The sequence below is a fragment of the Equus przewalskii genome, chromosome 13 (assembly GCF_037783145.1).
Source record: "Equus przewalskii isolate Varuska chromosome 13, EquPr2, whole genome shotgun sequence".
In the NCBI taxonomy this organism is placed as follows: Eukaryota; Metazoa; Chordata; class Mammalia; order Perissodactyla; family Equidae; genus Equus; species Equus przewalskii.
In genome coordinates, this window is record NC_091843.1 from 52534688 (window position 1) to 52556414 (window position 21727).

At 36.1% G+C, this 21727-nt stretch overlaps 1 long non-coding RNA gene across 2 annotated transcripts in view; it reads right to left on the minus strand.

The window, feature by feature from the left end:
* The window catches only part of LOC139075120 (uncharacterized), a 132180-nt gene that overhangs the window by 14373 nt on the left and 96080 nt on the right, over window positions 1–21727 (minus strand). For both annotated transcript variants that reach the window (XR_011525181.1, XR_011525180.1), the window contains one exon: window positions 1407–1540. This is a non-coding gene — a long non-coding RNA (uncharacterized lncRNA). The remainder of the gene's footprint in view (window positions 1–1406; window positions 1541–21727) is intronic.

The window sequence follows — 21727 nt, forward strand, 5'->3', positions numbered from 1 at the left end:
ACCTAATTTAGCAATGAAAGAAAAAGATACTATATTGTGACTTAATTGGGATTTTCCTAGGAATGCAAAATTGGCTTAACATTAAACAAGCAATTAATGTAGTTTACCACATTAAAAGACTAAAAGAGAAAAAATAGTGATGAGTTGTATAGATACTAAGAAACACTTAACATTCATTCATTATAAAAAAGAAAAGAAAGCTTTACTAAGAAACACTTAACATTCATTCATTATAAAAAAGAAAAGAAAGCTTACTTAGATAAAGAATATTTATAAAAAGCTACGGCAAGCAACACAATGTTTAAATGTTGAAATTTTTTCTTTTGTCATCAAAAACAATATATGCACTACTACCACTGCTGTTATCCCACTATTCTTAGCAATATGTTAAGGTCAAACATTTTGGGGCTGGCCTGGTGGCGTAGCAGTTAAGTTTGCTCGTTCTGCTTTGGTGGCCCAGGGTTAGCTGGTTTGGATCCAGTGCGCAGACCTACACATCATCTGTCAAGCCATGCTGTGGCAGCCTTCCCACATATAAAGTAGAGGAAGATGGGAATGGATGTTAGCCCAGGGGGCCAGTCTTCCTCAGCAAAAAAGAGGAGGATTGGCGGCAGATGTTAGCTCAGGGCTAATCTTCCTCAAAAAATAAATAAATAAATAAAAATCATTAAAATTATTGAAAGTTACAAAAAATCAAAAGGAAGAAATAAAATTTAATTTTTCACATATGACAGTATTGTCTATGCAGAACCCCAAAGAATCTACTGATAAACTCCTAGATAAACTATAATAACATTGTTGGAATTAAAATTATTATAAAAGGTATTTTCAATACATTAGTAAGACTCAGAAAAATGTAATTAAAAATAACTTTTGGGAGAAAGAGAAATGAGGAGGTATTAGCCAAAGGGTACAAAGTTTCAGTTATGCAAAATGAATAAGTTCTAGAGATCTACTGTACTGCACAGTGCCTAGAGTTAATAATACCGGATTGTATACTTAACAGTTTGCTAAGAGGGTAGATCTTACATTAAGTGTTCTTACCACACGCACACAAATAATAATAATAATAGTTGATAATAATAATAATTAGGACAGTGGGAGGAAACCTTTAGAGGTGATGGATGTGCTTATGGCACAGATTGTGGTGATGGTTTCACAGGTGTATACTTATTTCCAAACTCATTAAGTTATATACGTTAAAGATGTACAGCTTTTTATGTGTCAATCATACCTCAATAAGTGGTTTAAAAAAATAAATAAAAGCCATTGCTAGAGGCAGCATTTAGTATTCAACTAACCCTCTCACAGATAATAACTGTGAACTCTGTTAAAAATTTTTTTAAAAACTATTTGAAGGTACTGGAGAGTAACTAAAAGCAGAGAGACACTGGAGAGAAACTGACCTTTGAAGGAAGTGAAGCATCCTCAGCCAAATGAATTTTTATGTAAACATCGGCTTTACTCCGAAGACACTCATCAATTCTCATGTTGCAGAGGTTAGAACTCAAGCTTGAGATATCAGAGGATGTATCTGAGACTGGAAATTGAGCAGGAGAACATCAGAAAACATGCAAGCACAGAAAATCTGCATATGCACAGGGGAGACTCTAAAAGGATCAGTAGAAAACATCAACTGGCAAGCTGAAAGAAGTCAGTAGAGATGTCAGCTGCTATTCACCACAGGGGAGACAGTTTGGAGTACGAGTTTCCCAGCTTTGAGGGGCTTGGTAAACACTTCAGGCTTCCCCAGACTCACCTTAGCAAATCAATGTGTGATTCATTGTCAAGAAAAAATCACTAGGAAGGGAATCTGAGATGACCAGATGATAAAATTAGCAGGAAAAGAAATTTTAAAACATTAAAACAGCAATATGCTCAAAGGCTTAGTGGGAAAGAAAATGGTCATAAAGATTAAACAAATAAGGAATCTCAAAAGAGAATTGGAAATTATGAAAAACACCAAACGAAAATTCTAGAAATGAAAAGTACAATAATTGAGAATGAAAATTTCGCTGGAGAAGATTAATAGAAGTTATGAATGGCAGTAGAAAAGATCAATACCTTTGAAGTTCAAGCAATTGAAATGATCCACTTTGAAGGACAGAGAAAAAATAGATTGAAATAAATTAACAGAGCCTCAGTGAAACTCTGGATAATATTAAAAAGTCTATCATACACGTAATTGAAGTGTCAAGAGGAGATGAGTGAGAGAATGGAGCAGAAAAGTATTTGAAGAAAAATAAACAGACAATTTCCACCATGTGGTGAAAAACATAAGCATATAAAAGCAAGAAGCTTAGCAAGAAGGTAAATACAGGGAAATACTTACCTAGACATATCATAGTCAAACTGCTGAACAGCAAAGATAAAAAGTGTTGAAGTAACTTTCTAGGCCCAAGACGGTGTCGCTCCTGCCAGAGGTGCCACATCAGCAAAACAAAACTTAGATAATTTTTGTGTCCCTATAAATGCTCTGCTCCACCAGAAACACAGTATATACAGTCAGCCAATCCCCAAACACCAAGCCAACTCTGGGACTTCTCACCCCAGACAAGCCTGACTATACGGCCTGAGCCAATCAGATATTTCTATTTGTCTCTTCCTTGTTCTTTATTCTTTATCCTATGATAGCTTCTTGCTTTTGACCCCATTTTGCAGTTCTCTGAAAGGAGACAGTTCACTTCATGAAGCATTAAATAAAGTTTGTTTGTATTATCTAATTCATCTTCTTTAATCATTTTTTTAACAAGAGAAACCTTGAAAGCCCACAGTTTTCAAAAGAACCACAGAGAATCAATGACATGACGATCGACTTCTCATCAAAAAATAATGAAGGACCAAAGACAAGGGAATAATACCTTTAAAGTGCTGAAAGGAATAGAAACTGTCAATCCAGAACTCTATCCTTCAAAAAGGAGGGTAAAATAAAGACATTTGCAAATAAAATAAAGCTAAGAGAATTTATCACCAGCAGACCTGCACTACAAGAAATGATAAAGAAATTCATCAAAAGCTGATGAGGCTACTTCAGTATTAGACAAAGTAAAGTTTAAGAAGAGAAGTATTACTAAAGATCAAGAAGGAAATTTCTCAATACATGATACTAGTTCTTTTTGTTTTATTTTTTTGAGGACTATTAGCCCTGACCTAACATCTGCTGCCAATCCTCCTCTTTTTGGTGAGAAAGACTGGCCCTGAGTTAACATCCATGCCCATCTTCCTCTAGTTTATATGGGGGAAGCCTACCACAGCATGGCTTGCCAAGTGGTGCCATGTCCAACTGGGGATCCGAACCGGTGAACCCCAGCCACCTAAGTGGAATGTACGCATTTAACTGCTATGACACCAGGCCGGCCCCAAGATACTAATTCTTAATAGTAACATTCCTATATGTATACACACCTCAGTGAGCTTCAAAATACTCGAAGAAACATCTGCCAGAACTGAAAGAAGAAATGGATAAATCCATGACCACAGTTGGATATTTTAACACCTACCTCTTTGCAATTGATAGAAGAGCTAAACAGAAACAGCAATAAGGATATAGAAGATTTGAATACTAGCAACCAATTGCAACATGTATTCAAGAAACAGAACATGTCGTACGATGAGAAGGACATTATTGAGTAAATATTTCAAAGAAATTGCCCAGAATTTAAGGACACGAGTTTCCAAATGGATAGCACCTACCATTTGTCCAGCACAATGAACAAAAAAACACCCACAAGTCAGGTCATCATGAAATTTCAGAACCCTGGAAACAAAGACATGTCTCCAAAAGCCCTCATAAAACAAAGAACAAACAAAACAACAAATGCCTTACCCTAAATCAGAAATCTATTTGAATGTATGGTTCCAGCATGATGGAGTAACCGGTATTGGACTTACCATCCTGCTGTAAACGATATAAAATTGAACAAAATACACAAAGTCACTATTTTCAGGCTTTAAGCAATAGTAATATAAAGCTATGATCCTTGAGAGAAGGGAAAAACATGAAGTGAAATCCACATTCCCCATGGGGGCACTTTCCGTACCACCCTACAGAGAAATGGAGCCCAGAGTGTTGGTCTTGCTGGGAAAAGAGTTTGGAGTTCATCGTTGCTGTAACAGATTACCAAAGTCAGTGACTTTAAACAATGCCCATTTTTTATATTCCAGTTTCCTTGGATCAGAAATCTGGGCACAGTGTGGATCAGCCAATTCTCTGCTTAGGATCTCACAAGCCAAAATCAAGGTGTTGGCAGGGACAATTTCCTTTCTCTAGGCTCTGGGAAGAAGGCACTTCCAAGCTCATTCAGATTGTTGGCAAAATTTAGTTCCTTGAGGTTAAAGAGCTAAGGTCCCTGTTTCCTGGTTGGACAGCTAGGAGCTTCTCTAAGCTTCTTAAAGTCGTCTGAATTCCTGGTCACATTGCCCTCCTTCCATCTTAAAAGGCTGCAAGGGTATGTCAAGTACTTTTCACACTCAAATCTCTCTGACTTCTGTCACATCTACCTGATTCTAGCTGGAGAAAGTGCTCTGTTTTTAATGGCTCACGTGATTAGATTGGATATACTTGTATAATCCAGAATATTCTCCCTCTTTTAAGTCTGTCACCTTATCTGCATCTGCAAAATATCTTTTGCCACGTAACGTCACATATTCACAGTTTCCGGGTATTAGGGCATGAGCATCTGTGAGGAATTATTCTGCTCAGGTGGCTAGAATTTGAAGAGCTGGCTACTGGAAAGGAAAGAGAAATTCCGAGAAGGAGCCCAGAAAAACCATATCTGTTTCCCTTGAATTGTTGACCAAATAGTAAGCTGCTCATGTTTAGGAAAAGACTTTGCAAGGTATGGCAGAGAATATCTACCAAGGAACTGTGAGCAGAATGGACACTAACAGAGGTTGCAAAACATGGACAGAACTCACTGGAAACTCATCTCCTTCTTCTATCAGACTTTTCATACTGGGCTTCTCATTGTATGTGCCACAGTCTGTCTTCATGTGTACCGTTCAAGTCCTTCCTATACACCAAGCTAAAATCCGCTTCATTCTCTTCTAGATATTTCCTATTGTCTAGATAGTTCCCATTCATTCTTCAAGCAATGTGGCAAAAAGAATAATGATCTCCCCCGAAGATGTCCATGTCCTAACCCCTAGAACCTGTGAATATGTTACATCACATGGCAAGAGGAAGTAAAGATGCAGGTGGAATTAAGATTATTAATCATCTGACCTTAATAAATTTATCCTGCATTACACAGATGGGTCCAATGTAATCACGAGCATCCTTTTTCACGTGAAAAGGAGGCAGACAAACCAGAGGCAGAGTAATGCAATGTGAAATGGACCTGACTACCCATCATCGGCTTTGAAGATGGAAGGGGATCACGAGTCAACGAATGCAGGAGGTCTCTAGAAACCGGAAAAGGCAAGAAAATAGATTCTCCCCTATAGCCTCCAGAAAGGAGCACAGCCCTGCTGACACTTGATTTTAGTCCATTAAGACCTATTTTGGACTTCCGACCTCCAGAACTGTAAGATAATAAATTTATTTTAGACACCGAGTTTGTTGTAATTTGTTACAGCAGCAGTAGGAAATTAATACAAGTATCAAAAGCATTATCCCACAGAAGAGCTCTCCCTGACAACCCGGAATCAGGATGGAGTCTTCTCCTCTGGATTCCCAGTAGACCTTTAACATACTCGTTGCATTCAGAATTTCTTGTCCATTAGCTCCATTCCCCAACAGATCTGTCATATTCACCTTTCTATTCCTATAATCTATTGCTAAACCTCGATGATTGGGGTGCTTAAAACATCATTGAATGAACTAATTAACAAAATGAATGAAAGAATGACAAAACTTATCTTCTTCCAACTACCACATGGTATTTTCAAAAGAGATGATTCTAAGTTACTGTTGAGCTTTTAAAAATTGAAATAAAAAAGAACATCTGAAAAAGTACATGAGGCATCTGTAATCTTTCAGTAAGAATCTGTTGTGCTTCATTTATTTCCTGATGAAAGCTTTAAGTTATTTGAAGAATAAGTGGAACTCTTTCTTTGAAAGTGAAGTGAGTGTGGTGTGAGAGAGCTGGGAAGTCACAGACTTTAGATCTTGTCTTAAAAATCCATAGTTGGTCCTTCCCTTCATATATTCTTGTGGACCTTGTTAAAAGGTATTATATGTAAACACCATACTGGCACAAAACAACCTTATTATTATACTAATATATTATTATAAATGATACTTTTCTGTTAGTTAAGTTGGAAAATAGTATATATAATAAATTATATTCTCATTGAAGAAGAAGCAAGAAAATAATAGTGAAGAAAGGCTCTATTATTAGAAAAATAGCATAGGCATTAGCCGTGGGTCTATCTAGGGTCAGATTTATTAGAAGTGCATTTGGTGGCAAGTAACAGAATGCCCATGTATAAACAGTGAGCTGCAAGTAATAATGGGATAAGCAACAAAAACATTTAATTATCTCACCTAAGAAAACAATCTGGAGATATGCAGTCTTTGATGATATCGTCAAATACACAGGCTCATCTATCTTTATGTCCTACCATCCTTTCAAGAATTTGCTCCCCCCATCATTATAGTAAAATAGCTGCTGAAGCCCCAGGAATTAAGCCCATGTTCACTGCAAAAATAAGAGGGAAGTGGAAAGCACCAGATGCAAATGTCCATTTTATCAAGAAGATACTGTTTTCCAGAACCTCCACCAAGAGTTCTGCTTATATCTCATTAACACAAAATGTGTCATATGCCCACTCCTAGCTGCAATAGAGACTGGGGCATCAGGCACTGAGCTGTATAAGACTCGTGTGGAGGAGGAAACACGTGTAGAACACTTCCATCTTCACTTTGGGTAGTTTAACAGCCCAAGCCTCAATCTCCACATATGGAAAATATCTTCCTCTCCACTCTGTTGGGACCCTTAAATAATAAGATATATGAAAGCATTTAGAATAATGTTTGGTACAGTTAGCACTCAAAAGATATTACTTTTCCCTCTTTTCAAGACTAAAATTCTTCTTTATTACTTATTAGCTTGGGTACATAGTTGTTTGTTATATTTTTCTCTTTTCTAACTTAAAAGATAAATATCCTCTTCACGTCTTGTTACAGTTTGAAACCTGAACTAAATGAGCCCTCATGGACAATTATAGCCCAGACTCTTGTGTGTCTGCAGTGGGTAGAGCTACTTACGTAATGTGGCCTTAAACGGGTTTATTACACATTTTTTCTTTTTCATTCCTTCCTCTCAAAACTCCCTCAGATCTCAGTATTCTATTATTAGAATCCAAGTTAAATACATATGCATTGGTCACGACATCTCAGCCATATGTGACAGGAACCCAATTCAAAGTGGCTTAAATAATTTAAGTTTAAAAACAGAGATTGAATGACTCATGTAACTTAAAATTCCCAAAGGATATCAGCTTCAAATAACGTGGTGGGATCTGTCTATATCTTGTCTCTGTTATTCTATGTTATGTCAATCTCAACAGCCTCTCCATTCAGGTAGATGGCAAGATGGCTACTAGCATCTCTAGGTCTGCATCCTAGCAACAAAGCAACCCCACAAATAAAGACAACCTCTCCTTTCCAATAACTCCAGCACAATTTCTAGAATTAGACTACTCAGGAAACACACCATTGGGTTAAGATCAGAGAATCTACAGCTAGATAGAAGCAAGTTCATGTCATGATTCAGGACTCAGTAATTGTGTGTCTTTAATGAAGCTCTTTAACCTCTTTGAGCTTTAATCTTATCACCTGTAAAGTAGTACCTACTTCCTGAATTAACTGGGGGATTAAATTATTTATATCGTATGTAAAAACTTATCTACTTCCTGAACCATTTGAGGAATTAACTTAGTTAATACATCTAAAGCACTTAGAAAAGTGTTTGGCACCCGATAAGCACTATCTAAATATTAGTTTCTGAGGCTATCTCTAAAACAATTTCTAAGTCTAAGGGAATGAGAGTAAAATATGTTCAGTGTTGTGCCCATCCTGGAGGAGATGTATTTTCCCATGGACTCACAGTTCAAGAGGAATGGTGTCCCCAGTGAAAAACTGAGGGACCATTATTAGAAGAGTGAGAAATGGATGCCCTTTAAGCAAATACAAGAGATTGACTACAGTCTAAAAAGTTTCTATATGGCCTCGAAAGAACTCATAGATCTCTACATTAGTTTCAGTAACTGTTCCTTAGAGCACATTCAAATTTTGCATTTCAAAGTGGGCCTTGGCAAGTATATATCCGTCCACTTCTATCATATTCACATATTAGGGAGCACCATTAAGAGACATTAGCCATTAAGGGGAAGCAAGTAGTAGGAGCCATTTTAGGGTCTTGGGCAGAGAGAATCTTGAGAAACCTGCTTTCCTCAAGAACTCTTGAAGAATGTTGAACTCCTTTGAATAATTCTGCAGAATTTAATATCATTGTCATAAGCTTAAAATCACACTCGGTATATCCGAACCATGAAAGACATTGTTCCTTCCACTCAGGCACATTTCAGAAATGGTTTCATTACTTTTTTGTGAAGGGACAAGAATCCATATTTACAGTGCTGATCCCTGGACATCAGTAGTGACAGACTCATGTTGCATGTTTTCTCAACAGGCAGTCAGCAATTCCTCAACTCTTCATCTGGCTCCCCAGGTGTCTCTTCCCATCCCACCCCCACCAAACACACACACACACACACACCATCATGCACACATATGTGTACAGAAAATACTCAATAACAATTTAAGGTGAATGCTCTTGGTCATTGCATGGGCTCTATGGTCTGTGATCTTTGTGATTGGCGAATACTTTCAAGGGAATTTTATATTAGGATTTCATTGGGTGCTCATATTTTGTGGGGAGCATAATATAGAGAGGCTACGTGTGTGATACGTGGTATGGGTTGGCAGTAATATTCTTAAGTAGAGGAATATGTGTTATGGTAAGTTATTTGAAAAGTGTGGATATAGTATATGAGTAGTGTTTGAAAGAGGTGGGTTTGTGCACGAGGGTGATAGTCAAAACGTTTAATAAATAATACAACCCATTCACTGACCATCAGAATGAACCACTGACAAACTGAAGGAACAGAAGCCGTAAATACCCTATACAGTCTTATCCAATCACACTGGTTAAGTACCAATCATGAGTGTGTGCACATACTTCATGGTAGACATACAGTAAGAATTCAGTTATACGCTGGCATTTATTGATGGGCTTCCACACATTAGGCCCCGTTTTGATACTAAGTTGTGGAAAAACAAGCAGCCGTTTTTGAATGGACAGTCATCTATGGCTTACACATATATGTGCCCCAATCTGTTCTCCACTCTTCCTGGCAAAAGACCAGGTCAGTGTGTGGTCCCAGAGCTCACAGGGAAGTCCCGTAATTACCAAGTTCACACACATAGGTTATTTATTTTTTGCTCATTTGTCTTTGCTTATATCTCCAAAACTGTCTAACATATTTGTTATTTCCAGTTTCTTTCTCTCTCCTTTCTTCAGGGCACTGTAAGCTATATTTAGAGAAATGTATGTGTAATTGAAAAAATGAAGCCTTATAATCAGATTTCAGCTGTTTTCTCAATTTGTCATGCTTCTATATCCATCAAAATTTTGTCACAAACTGTAAGCTTCAGTTGTTATCTAGTTTTATTAGAACAGCAATCTTTCTCTGTTTCTTATATTTAATAGTTGAGTTTCAGGGAAGGGAGTTAATTAACTCTACATGCACTCTCACACCTAAGACTTTCAAATAAACAGGGAAATTTTAAGTACTTTAGGACTCCAATATAATATGCAGTCATCACGACTTGTCCCCGAGGATAGTCTTGTTCAAGACTAAACATAAAGGAACCATCTTAAGGATCTAGTATTATTGATGTTTGTAATCAAAATATCATCATTTCCCTTCTTTCTGGTGCAAAATTAGGGGACTTCAGTAGAATTCTTATGTGAATACTTGAATATCACAAGCTGTGGTTTTGAGACCAATGAGTAGCCCATCTAAAGGTCTGCATGGGGACCCTCCATAAAGACTTGAAGTTTTTCCCACAACAGTATTGTAAATACGCTCTATTATTTTCACAACCAAAAGTCCCGCTAAAGTGCGTGTAACGAACTCTGAATACCTGAGAAAGTCAAAAGTGGCCAGTGGTTTAACTATGAGATTGATCAGAAAATGCTTCAGAGTGAGGGAAAGACGTGCAGTTGACCAGAAAGGGAGGAAGAATTTATGTAAGTAAAAGGTGAGGGGGAAGAGATTCCTGTGGGTTAAACAGCACATGCAAATGTGTAGTGGTAAAATGTTAATGACAGGTGAAGAGAATAGTGGCATGACTCAATTTCATCAGCAGTTGCTGGAAGAACTAATGGATAAGACAAGCACAAAATGACAAACCTATCAAAATGGCAAACCCACTAACAGGCACGAAGGCCTGTGAGCCATTTTATGTTCTCGGGCAGGGAGAATCTTGCCGAAGGTGCTTCAGTCCAGCAGATCCTGCAAGATGTATTAGAGGTAATGAGGCAGGAATCAGGAGGCATGTTGAGAAACAAATTAGATAACAATGACAACAAGCCACTGAAGCCTTGATTGATTCAACAAAACCTGAATTAAATGCTGATCTCATTGCAGGCCTTCAAGAAACCCTGAAGATGATGAATGCAGCTTTTATTCTGCAAATTTGACAGAAAACTTCAGCTCTGAAATCTTTTCTTCAACCAAATCTTTTTTCAAATAAATATTGGCTTTGGTTTACCTTTCAATTAAGGGCCTTAGTCTCACCACACGCTCAAGACCAGATAGAAGGTGACAATGATGGCTTCACAGAGTGGCAGTGTTGGAGTGAAGGTACAGATCTTTAACTGTGAGAATTTCAGAGAAGCGAGAGTCCTTGGCCTTGGATGGAGTGGAGGGTAACACTTGGGATGCTCTATAGACCAGATTCTCAAGTCTATCAAGCTTTTTAAGCAATGGTAATCCGATTTCTCTGCAATAAAACAGAGGTAAGTCTTGAATATTTTTCTAGTAGACTTTATGTTCTAAGGCGGAGATTCAACTCAAGCTATTAGAAAAGGAAATATCTTTGAAAGACATGTGAAATCTCATGGAAATATGAAAATAGTAATAAGGTACTGCCAATCCACAAAGAAACTGGAGCCGAAAGTTCTTTCATTTCCTCCAGGGATGTCTGTTCATCTCTGCTTCTCTCTGAGCTGCTGTTCTGTTATCTCCTCACTGCCTATGCACTTTCTTTCTATGCTTCTTTGGGATGCCTCTGCTCCCCTCCACAACTTACGAGGCATGACTTTAGTCTTCCATTTTGCTGAATCTGTTTAGGTTTCATGGCCTTTTAATTCCAGTGCCTACTATCTTCGATTCCTTTTATTTTTATCTCATTTCAAACATTTTTTAAATAATGACTCTATAAATAATTTACTCTCATTGTTAAAAAAATCATATAACATAGACACATCTAAGGAAAAAAGTACAAAATTAACTAAAATGTTGAGGTAGCTCACATCAACAATTTGATCACAATATTAGTTTTCAAGAGCTGCCAAAACAAAATACTACAGACTGGGTGTCTTAAACAACAGGAATTTATTTCTCACAGTTCTGGAGGCTAGAAGTCAAGATCAAGGTGTTGGCAGGTTTGGTTTCTCCTGAGGCCTGTCTCTTTGGCTTGCAGATGGCTACCTTCTTGCTGCGTCCTCACATGGCCTTTTCTCTGTAAGCAAGTATCCCTGATATCTCTCCCGCTTCTTGGATCAGGGCCTACCTTTGTGACCTCATTTAACCTTAATTACCTCTTTAAATGCCCTATTTCCAAAAACAGTCACTTTGGGGGTTAGGAAAAAGAATTATACAATGTATATAATCACATATATCTATCTTTTCCTTCATAGCTTCTGAGTTGCCAGGTTTTGTAAAAGGTCTCCTCAAATATTCAATTACAATATATTGTCTGCTCTTCCTCAATTAACCAAACCAAACCATACTCTATAAATAATTTATTGTCATTTATTCTCTCATAGAGAGAAATTTAGTCCTCTGCCAACTCTTAGCCCTCTCACAAGACCGGGAAGCCCTGTATCTAAACAGTCTTATCAAAGCATTCACCCAAGAAGTCCAGGCAATTACCTGGGAGTTATTCTGCTACTTAGATAATTTTTGAACAATTTTTTATTGTGTAAGGTACATATCTTTAAACTTCCATCTGGGGAGAGCAACAGATGTTCTGCATAAAATTGATCAGGTGCTATAGGTGCATGTGTGTCTAAAGATAGACGTATGTGTTTCCAAAGATAAGCACTTCGGTGTGTCCAGAGGCGACTGAAGTAATTCATCTTCCTCAGAAAACTCAGCCTTCATTATCCTTTTCCTTTTAGGAAGCTAAATCCACCAGCTTAGGCATTGGCTCCAAGGTCTCCATATGTCAGGGTCTTTTGTTGATGGCTGCTGGCCCATCAACATCTTGAACTTTGTACTCCCCTGGGCTATTTTACTCTCCTGAAATGGTTGGTATCTATTGGGAGCCTACTCTCACTCTGTGGTACACATACTCCAGTAGTTCTCTAGGGGAATAGACCAGGTGACTAGCCATATATCTGAAGAAAATCTCCAGGGTCACAAGTCAGTTGGCAGTATTGGCTACGGGGTCTCTCTGCCTTGCCTAGTAAAACATTTGTGTCTTTTCCCTCAGTCTGATAGCAGAACACCAAATAACTATAGTGACCTGATAGAGTAATATAAATGACTGACCCTGGCAAGGTGTAAGAAAGAAAAATCAACCACCAGAAATATTTTTGGTAAAGTATCTAGGGATGTGCTGGTGAAGTAGCTCTCTGAAAAAAAGAAGTCTTGACTTCTAGTGTTTTCCAATTTCCATGGTGCAAATATTCCTACCATTGGCTATTTCAGGCTACCAATGGTTTAACAACCAGTGTAAGACATTATGCTAAGTGAAATAAGCCAGTCACAGGACAAATACTGCACTCTTTCAGCTATATAAGGTATATAAAATAGACCAGCTCATAGAAACAGAAAGTTAAATGGTGGTTCCCAGGGGCTGGGAGGAGATGGAAATGGAAAGTTGCTGTTCAATGAGAATAAAGTTTCAGTTATGCAAGATGAGTAAGTTCTAGAGATCTTCTATACAACATTGTACCTGTAGTTAATAAGACTGATTGTACACTTAAAAATTTGTTAAGGGGCTGGTCTGGTGGCATAGTGGTTAAGTTCACTGTGCTCCACTTCGGTGGCCCAGGGTTTGCTGGTTCAGATTCCAGGCACAGACCTGCACACCACTTATCAAGCCATACTGTGGCAGCATCTCACATACAAAATAGAAGAGGATTGGCACAGATGTTAGCTCAGCAACAATCTTCCTCAAGCAAAAAGAGGAAGATTGGCAACAGATGTTAGCTCAGGGCCAATCTTCCTCACATACACAAAAAATTGTTAAAAGGGTTGATGTCATATTAAGTGTTCTTAACATGATTTCAAAAAGTTCTAAATATTTAAAAATTGGCCCTCAAGAGACAGTATGAATTGACCCTAGCATATCATTGAAAATATGGTTTTAGCACATAAAATAATAATATACAGTATATATAAAATCTTAGATTATATTGTTAAATATAAATTTAAAAATAAATGTTGGAAAGTGTAAAAATTGCCTATCAATTATTTTTCGTTATTGGTATTGTTGCCTGTATATTTGAAAAATAAAATCTATCTTTTTTGTGCTAAGATGGTGACATCTAGTCTTATATTTCACAACATGATGCATAGCACCCAATTCATTCTTAAATCCTCTAAATGGAGCAATATTTAACTTTACTCAGTTTCGTAACAATAAACTATGTCTGTTTACACATATACTTCTAATCTTGAACATATTATTTGTATAATAGTTTTAACATTTAGGATAACTTCTCTTGAGAAAAAAATTTTTTTAAAGATTGACACCTGGGCTAACATCTTCTGCCAATCTTCATTTTTTTTTTCTATTTTTTAGATTTTTTTTTTATTATTTTCCTTTTTCTCCCCAAAGCCCCCCGGTACATAGTTGTATGTTCTTGGTTGTGGGTCCTTCTAGTTGTAGCTTGTGGGACACTGCCTCAGCATGGTTTGAAGAGCAGTGCCATGTCCACGCCCAGGATTCGAACCAAGGAAACACTGGGCCGCCTGAAGCGCAGTACGCGAACTTAACCACTCCGCCACGGGGCCAGCCCCTGCCAATCTTCATTTTTTTTTTTTCTTCCTCTTCTTCTCCCCAAAGCCCCTCAGTACGTACTTGTATATTCTAGTTGTGAGTGCCTCTGGTTGTGCTACGTGGGACACTGCCTCAGCATGGCCGGATGAGCAATGCCATGTCCACGCCCAGGATCTGAACCAGTGAAACCCTGGGTCACCAAAGAGGAGCACACCATCTTAGCCACTTGGCCATGGGGCCAGCTCCCTCTTGAAAAATTTATAAATGCTTAAATTCGATTTCAGTATCAAATTTCAGTGCAGTTCAACAACTTCTATATATGTCTTCCTTTACCCAAATACCAGAAATTGAAACAGGCTAACTGAACAATGTAGTTCATTTTCATAAGTGTAGATATCCGGGAACATTTTTGGGAATCTATGAGTAACTTTCAAATTTTGCAAATTTAGTGCAGGTTGTTACTTTCATTGCTGGTTACTAGCAGCATGGTAAAGGGGGCAAAACTCTTTGTTGCCAAACTATTTTCCTAATGATAGTTTCATTAATAGTAAGTAAATTGGATCCTTTGATTAATAAATAATAAACTATTTGTTAGAGAAGTTTTAGGTTCACAGCAAAATTGAGCAAAAAGTACAAAGAGTTCCCATATACCCCCTTTCCCTATACACTCACAACCTCCCCTTTTGACATCCTTCACTACAATGGTACATTTGTTTCAATTGATGAACTTGCATTGACACATTTTATATATTTTGTATAACTATTTTTGAACACTTTTTAAGAGAAATGTTGAACTCGACGAGACAAGATTTTAATATATACCTAAAAGGCCAACTTTTTCTTTCAATCTTCAGTGTAAGCTGAGGCAAGGATGTACTCTTAGATGACACGAATAAGTTCATTTCTCCAATGGTACAAAGACTCTCTTGATCACAACACACATAAATCATGACTGCCATATTTAACAGCTAACTCATCAGCATAGATGCTAAAATATCTATGTCTTGGGCATCAAAAGTGCATGAAGTTTACAGTGTTCCACTGCCAATTTTCAGCACAAAAAGATTCCTGTGAAACACTGCAAAAATTAACTTAGTTCTGGGGGCTGGCCCAGTAGCCAAGTGGTTAAAGTTCTGTGTACTTGCGTGGGTGGCCTGGGGTTCAGGAGTTCAGATCCTGGGTAGGGATCTACTCCACTCATCAGCCACGCTGTGGAGGCATCCCACGTATAAAGTAGAGGAAGATTAGCACAGACATTAGCTCAGGGCTAATCTTCCTCAAGCAAAAAAAGAAGATTGGCAATGGCTGTTAGCTCAGGGAAAATCTTCTTCACACACACAAAAAAAGTAACTTAGTTCTACATCCTTGCACAATGTTACCATCTTGGAGTTAAGTTTTGAATTAAGTTAGGTGTTATCACTAATTATCACAGGAAAACCATGTCTAACATTCTTGCTAACTTTGAGGATTTTTTCTAAATATAAAAATAATAAATTTGTGCTGTTGGGTGTTATATGAGCTTCAATGTGCAGAAGTATTTTACTCACATCAAAATTCTCATTTAAGACAGCAAATGATTGTAGCTAAAGTGTAGATGAGATAGAGATAGAGATATTAACAAGTTGCAATTATCAATAATAACCAGAGCAAATTATCTAATTCTTTTATGGCATTTGTCACATAGATTTCTTCCTTAGTGAGCAACAATATTTCTGATTAGACTTATAATCATAAATTATTTTACCAGTTAGGACATGCAACTTCTGCCCTACTAACAGAAAACCTTGTATATAATCAAAATCTATGAAATAATTTGACGTCCACAATATATTTTTTTCAGTGAATCTGTGACTTCCAGTTCTGCCCAAGATGAGAAAACAGGGATCAGATTCATAGTGTCATCTAAAGAAGATAAAAATCTAAACAAAATATATAAAACAAAGGTTTTAAAGACATTGGACATAAGGCTGTGAAGAAGAGATGTGGAACAAGAGTCTCTTTGCGATTGTCCCAATTGATATCCTTGAGAGAGTTTCCAGAATGAAGCCCAGGGAAGAGAACCTGGGGCAAGCCCAAAACATTTCCTGAGATGAAGAGACATGTGTGACGGACCAAGAACACCAAGACACTAAATTGCACAGGGCAGAGTACCAAAGAGAAGATGTATGCAGAGAAAAAATTCCAGAGACTTCCATAAAGATTCTATTCAGTATTAAGCAATGTATGATAAACTCCATGTGATGAAACTCCTGGAAGGTGGGGAGAAAACAGAAGGGTTAAAGGGAACAAGAACAGGCATTCACACAGACTGAGAATAATACCTGATACCAGAGCCAGACCTGAAAACTTCATAATTCATAGGGACATTGGGTAGAGGAATCAGAACAGTCTTGCCTCAGATGTGGAAAATAATTACCCCTTGACTAAATGCTGTTCTGCTACTGCCTAATAAATGTTAAAGACAAGATGAAAAAGGATCAAGCTGTTTCCGAATAATTTAGCCACATTTCAGAACAAAATTCAACTGTATTTATAAGAATACAAAATTTTCAAGCGCCCAACAAGGTAAAAAAATCACAGTGTCTGGCATCCAATCAAAAATTAGCAGGCATAAGAAGAAGTGAGAAAATGCTATGCATAATGAGAAGAAAAATCAATCAATCAAAACAGACTCAGAACTGACACAGATGATGAAAGTAGCAGACAAGAACATTAAAATGAATGTTATAACTGCATTCCATGTGTTCAAAAAGCTAGAAGAAATATTGAACATGTTAAGCAAACCTTGAAGATATGAAAAAGACCAAACTGAACCTAAGGTAAAGCTACAATGAGATAAGTGAGGTGAGATAAAAACTACAATATCTGAGAGGAAATACACACTTAATAGGATTAATGGCACATTAGACATTGCAGAATAAAATATTAGTGAACCTAAAAATATAGCAATATAAATGACCCCAAATGAAAGCCAGAGAGATTTTTAAAAAGACTTAAAAACAAAAATAAACAGAACAGCAGTGAGCTGCAGGACAATGTTAAGTGGCACAATACATGTGCAACTAGAGTTTCCAAAGAAAAGGGGAAGAGGACAAAAAAGATGTTTGAAATAAAAATAGCTTAAAGTTCCCCAAATTTGACAAAACCTTCAGATCCAAAGCTCAACAAAAACCTAAGCACAAGAAATATGAAGAAAATTACATGAAGATACATCATGATCTAACTGCTCAAAAATAGTGATAAAGAGAAAATCTTAAAAGCAGTAGGAGAAAAAGACATATTACATAGAGAAGAACAAGGTAAGAATAAAAACAAATTTCTTGTCAGAGAGAGTGCAATATCTCTAAAGGATTTTAAGAAATACTTTAAAGTATTTTAGTACTGTTAACCTAAAATTTTACGCCTAGAAAAAGTCTCTCTTAAAAGGGAAATGAAATATATGTTTTCATTCATACAAAGCTGAAATACAAAACATACAAAAACTGAAATAATTCATTTGCAACAGACTTGCACTGCAAGAAATATTAAATGAAGTCCTTCAAGCATTGGAAAATTACATCAAGTGGAAATATATAACTACTCTTAGGAATGTAAAGCCCTGGAAATGGTAACTTTGTGAGTATTTATAAGATTTGTCCTACTATGATTTAAATAATCTTAAAATAAAATTGATTGTTTAAACAAAAACAGTAAGAGTGTAGTGATGGCTTTATAACATTTATACGTAAATGAAATGTATGACAACAATAGTACAAATGTCAAAAGGGAGAAATAGAAAAATATTGTTGTCATTCTTTTTTTAAGGTATGTTTTTTTTTCCTTGGTGAGGAAGATTGTCCCTGAGCTAATGTCCATTGCCAATCTTCTTTTTTTTCCCTCCCCAAAGCCCTGATACATAGTTGTATATCCCAGTTCTGGGTCATTCTAGATTTTTCTATGTGGGATACTGCCACAGTATGGCTTGATAAGCAGTGTAGGTCTGTACCCAGAATCCGAACCAGTGAACCCTGGGCCCCCAAAGCAGAGCACACAAATTTAACCACTCGGCCACAGGGCCAGCCCCAGTTGTAGTGTTCTTATGCTATATGTAAAGTGAAATAACTATCCCCTGAAGGTAGACTATGATAGTTTTAGATGTATACTATAGAATATAAAGCAATCTCTACAATAGTACAGTAAAGAATTATAGCTATTAAGACAATAAAGGAGATAAAAAAGAAAGATAAAAATAATCAATTAGTCAAACAAAAAGGCAGAAAAGAAGAAATGATGTGGGTAAGAGGAACAGACAGGAAAAATAAAAAACAAATAGCAAGGAGCAAGGTTGCAGATTTAAACCTAACTATATCAAAAATCACATTTAATGTAAGTGGTTTAAATGACCCAAATTAAAGGCAGATTTATAGGTTTGATAAAAAGCAAGATTCAACCATAAGTTACCTATAGGAAACTCACTTTAAATATAAAGACACAAATATGTTAAAAGGAAAGCATCAGGAAAAGATACACCATAGTAACAGTGGTAACAAGAAGGCTGGCATGGCCTGACTAACACTAGATAAAGTAAATTTCAGGGATAATGAAGTTCTTTCCGTCATGACAAAGTGTCAATTCACTAAGAGGACCTAATAATAGAGTCTCAAAATACTTGAAGCAGAAACTGACAAACAACAGGGAAAAATAGGCAAAACCACAAAATCATTCTCAGAGATTTCAATATTCCTTTCTCAATACTTGATGGAAAACACACAGAAATTCATTACGTATATAGAAGGGCTAAGAAACAATACCAACCAGTTTGACTTAATTGATATTTATAGTATTCCTCACCCAATAAGAGAAGAATACACATTTTATTCAGATTCACGTGGAATATTTAGCAAGATAGATCACATTCCTGGAGATGACACATTTGAATAAATTGAAAATGACTGGAGTCACACAAAATACGTTGTCTGACCAAATGGAATTGAATAAGCCATGAAGAACAGAATTATATCTGGAAAATACCAAATATATGGAAACTAAATAACATATATCTAAATAATCTCTGCATCAAAAAATAAATAAAAGAGGAAAAAGGGAAATGGAAAAGTTTTTCTTTTTCCCCCTAGTTTTATTGAGATATACTTGAAATATAGCCCCACGTAAGTTTAAGGTGTAAAGCATAATGATTTGACAAAAAAAGTTTTCTTGAACTGAACAAAACTATAAACGTAATATACAGCGTGTGAGATGCCACTAAAGAAGTAATTAGAGGGAAACTTATAGAACTAAATTTCTACATTACAAAGGAATAAAGGTCGCAAAACAACGATTTCCGTTTCTATATTAGGAACTAAAAAATAAGAGTTAATAAACTTAAATAGGCAAAAGAAAGACTGTAACAAAGGCCAGATGGAAATCAATAAAAAACTTAAATACAGAAAAATCAATATAACCAAAAGCTGGTTTTTGAGAAGATGAATAAATTTATAAACTTATGGCTGAACTGATCAGAAAAAAAGAATAACTTACCAAAATTGAGAGAAACAAAGTTACTACAGATTCTACAGATATCAAAAGAATAATAAAGGAATATTATGAACAACTATTTCTCAATAAATTTGACAATTTAGGTGGAATGGATAAATTCCTTGTAAAACACAAACTACCAAAGCTCACTCAAGAAAAAAAAATAGAAAACCTTAATAGCTTGATATTGATTAAAGATATTGAATTAATAGTTAAAAATTTACCCACAAGGAAAACTCCAGACTCAGATCACTTCACTGGTGAATTCTATCAAGCATTTAAAGAGAAATAATAGCAATTCTACACAGACACAAATAAATCGTTGAAGAAGAAATATTTCCTAACTCATTTTATGAGGACAGCATTACTCTGAATCCAAAACTAAACAATTACCAGAAAAGAAAACTACAGAACAATTTTCCTGATGAATATAGATGCAAAAATTCCTTATAAAATTTTAGCAAATTGAATCCAGGTTATTTTTAAAAAGACAATATATTACAGCCAAGTAGGGTTTATGCTAAGAATGCAATCTTAGTTTAACATTCAAATATCAATCTATGTAATTTTACTATATCAGTACATTAAGATTAAAAACATACTCTCACTTCAATATATGCAGAAAAAGCATTTAACAAAATGCCAGATGCATTAATGGTAAAAGACTATCAACAAATTATGAACAGTAGGTAACATCCTCAAACTGATGAAGTGCATCTTTAAAGAAAAAATGCAGCGTTAGTGTCATACTTAAAGGTGAAAGTCTAGTGTTTTCACCTTAAGATTGAGAATGAGTTAAGGATGTTCATGATCATCACTTCTGTTCAACACTGTACTGGAGGCCAGAACCAATGTAATAAATGAAAAGAGAAACAAAAAGCATATTGATAAAGATAGAAGAAGTAAAACTGCCTCTGCTTAGAGATGATACATATTTATGTAGAAATTAACAGGGAATCTACAAAACAACTACTAAATGTAATAAGTGAGTTTAGCAAGATCATGGAATACAAGTTTAATATTTAAAAAATAATTGGATCTTTATATATTAATAACAAAAAAAATTGGAAAATGAAATTAAAAAGTCAATTCTATACACAGTTTCAACAAAAACCATGGACTACTTATTATATCAAACAGAAGATATCTAAAATCTATACACTAAAAATTAAAAAATATTGTTGGACAAAAATAAAGACGACCTAAATAAATGGAGTGATCTATCATGCTCATGTGTTGCAAGACTTGATATTGTTAAAGGCAATCTTCACCAAGTTGATCTATAAATTCAGTACAATCCAAATCAAAATTTTAGTAGCAGTATTATTTTTTTTGTAGCAAATGATAAACTGGTTCTAAAATTTTCATGGACATGCAAGGAATCTACAATAACAAAAGATATTTTAAGGGAAAAAAACAAAGCTTAAGGACTTACCCTCCCTGATTTCATGACTAACTATAAAACTACAGCAATCAATTCATTTGGTTACTGACAAAGAGACAGACATATACATTAATGGAACAGAACAGAGAGTTCAGAAACAGACCCACAATATATTGTTCAAATGATGTTAAATAAATGTATCAGTGCAATTCAATGGGGAAAGAAAAGTTTTTCAACAAATGGTACTGGATCAACTGGGTGTCTAATGATTACCATTATGGATACTGGAAAAACTAAAATTAGAAAGACTGACTATAACAAGTGTTGGCAAAGATTTAGAGCAACTAGAACCTTCATACACTACTGGTGGGAATTTAAAATTGTACAACTACTGTTATGGACTGAATGTCTGTTTCCCCCCAAGATTCATATTTTGAAATCCTAACCTCCAATTTGATGGTATTAGGATGTGAGGCTTTTGGGGAGTGATTAGGTCATGAGAGTGGAGCTCTCATAAATGGATATAGTGCCTTATAAAAGGGACCCCAGAGAGATTTCACCTGCTGTTTCTAAAACGTGAGGCT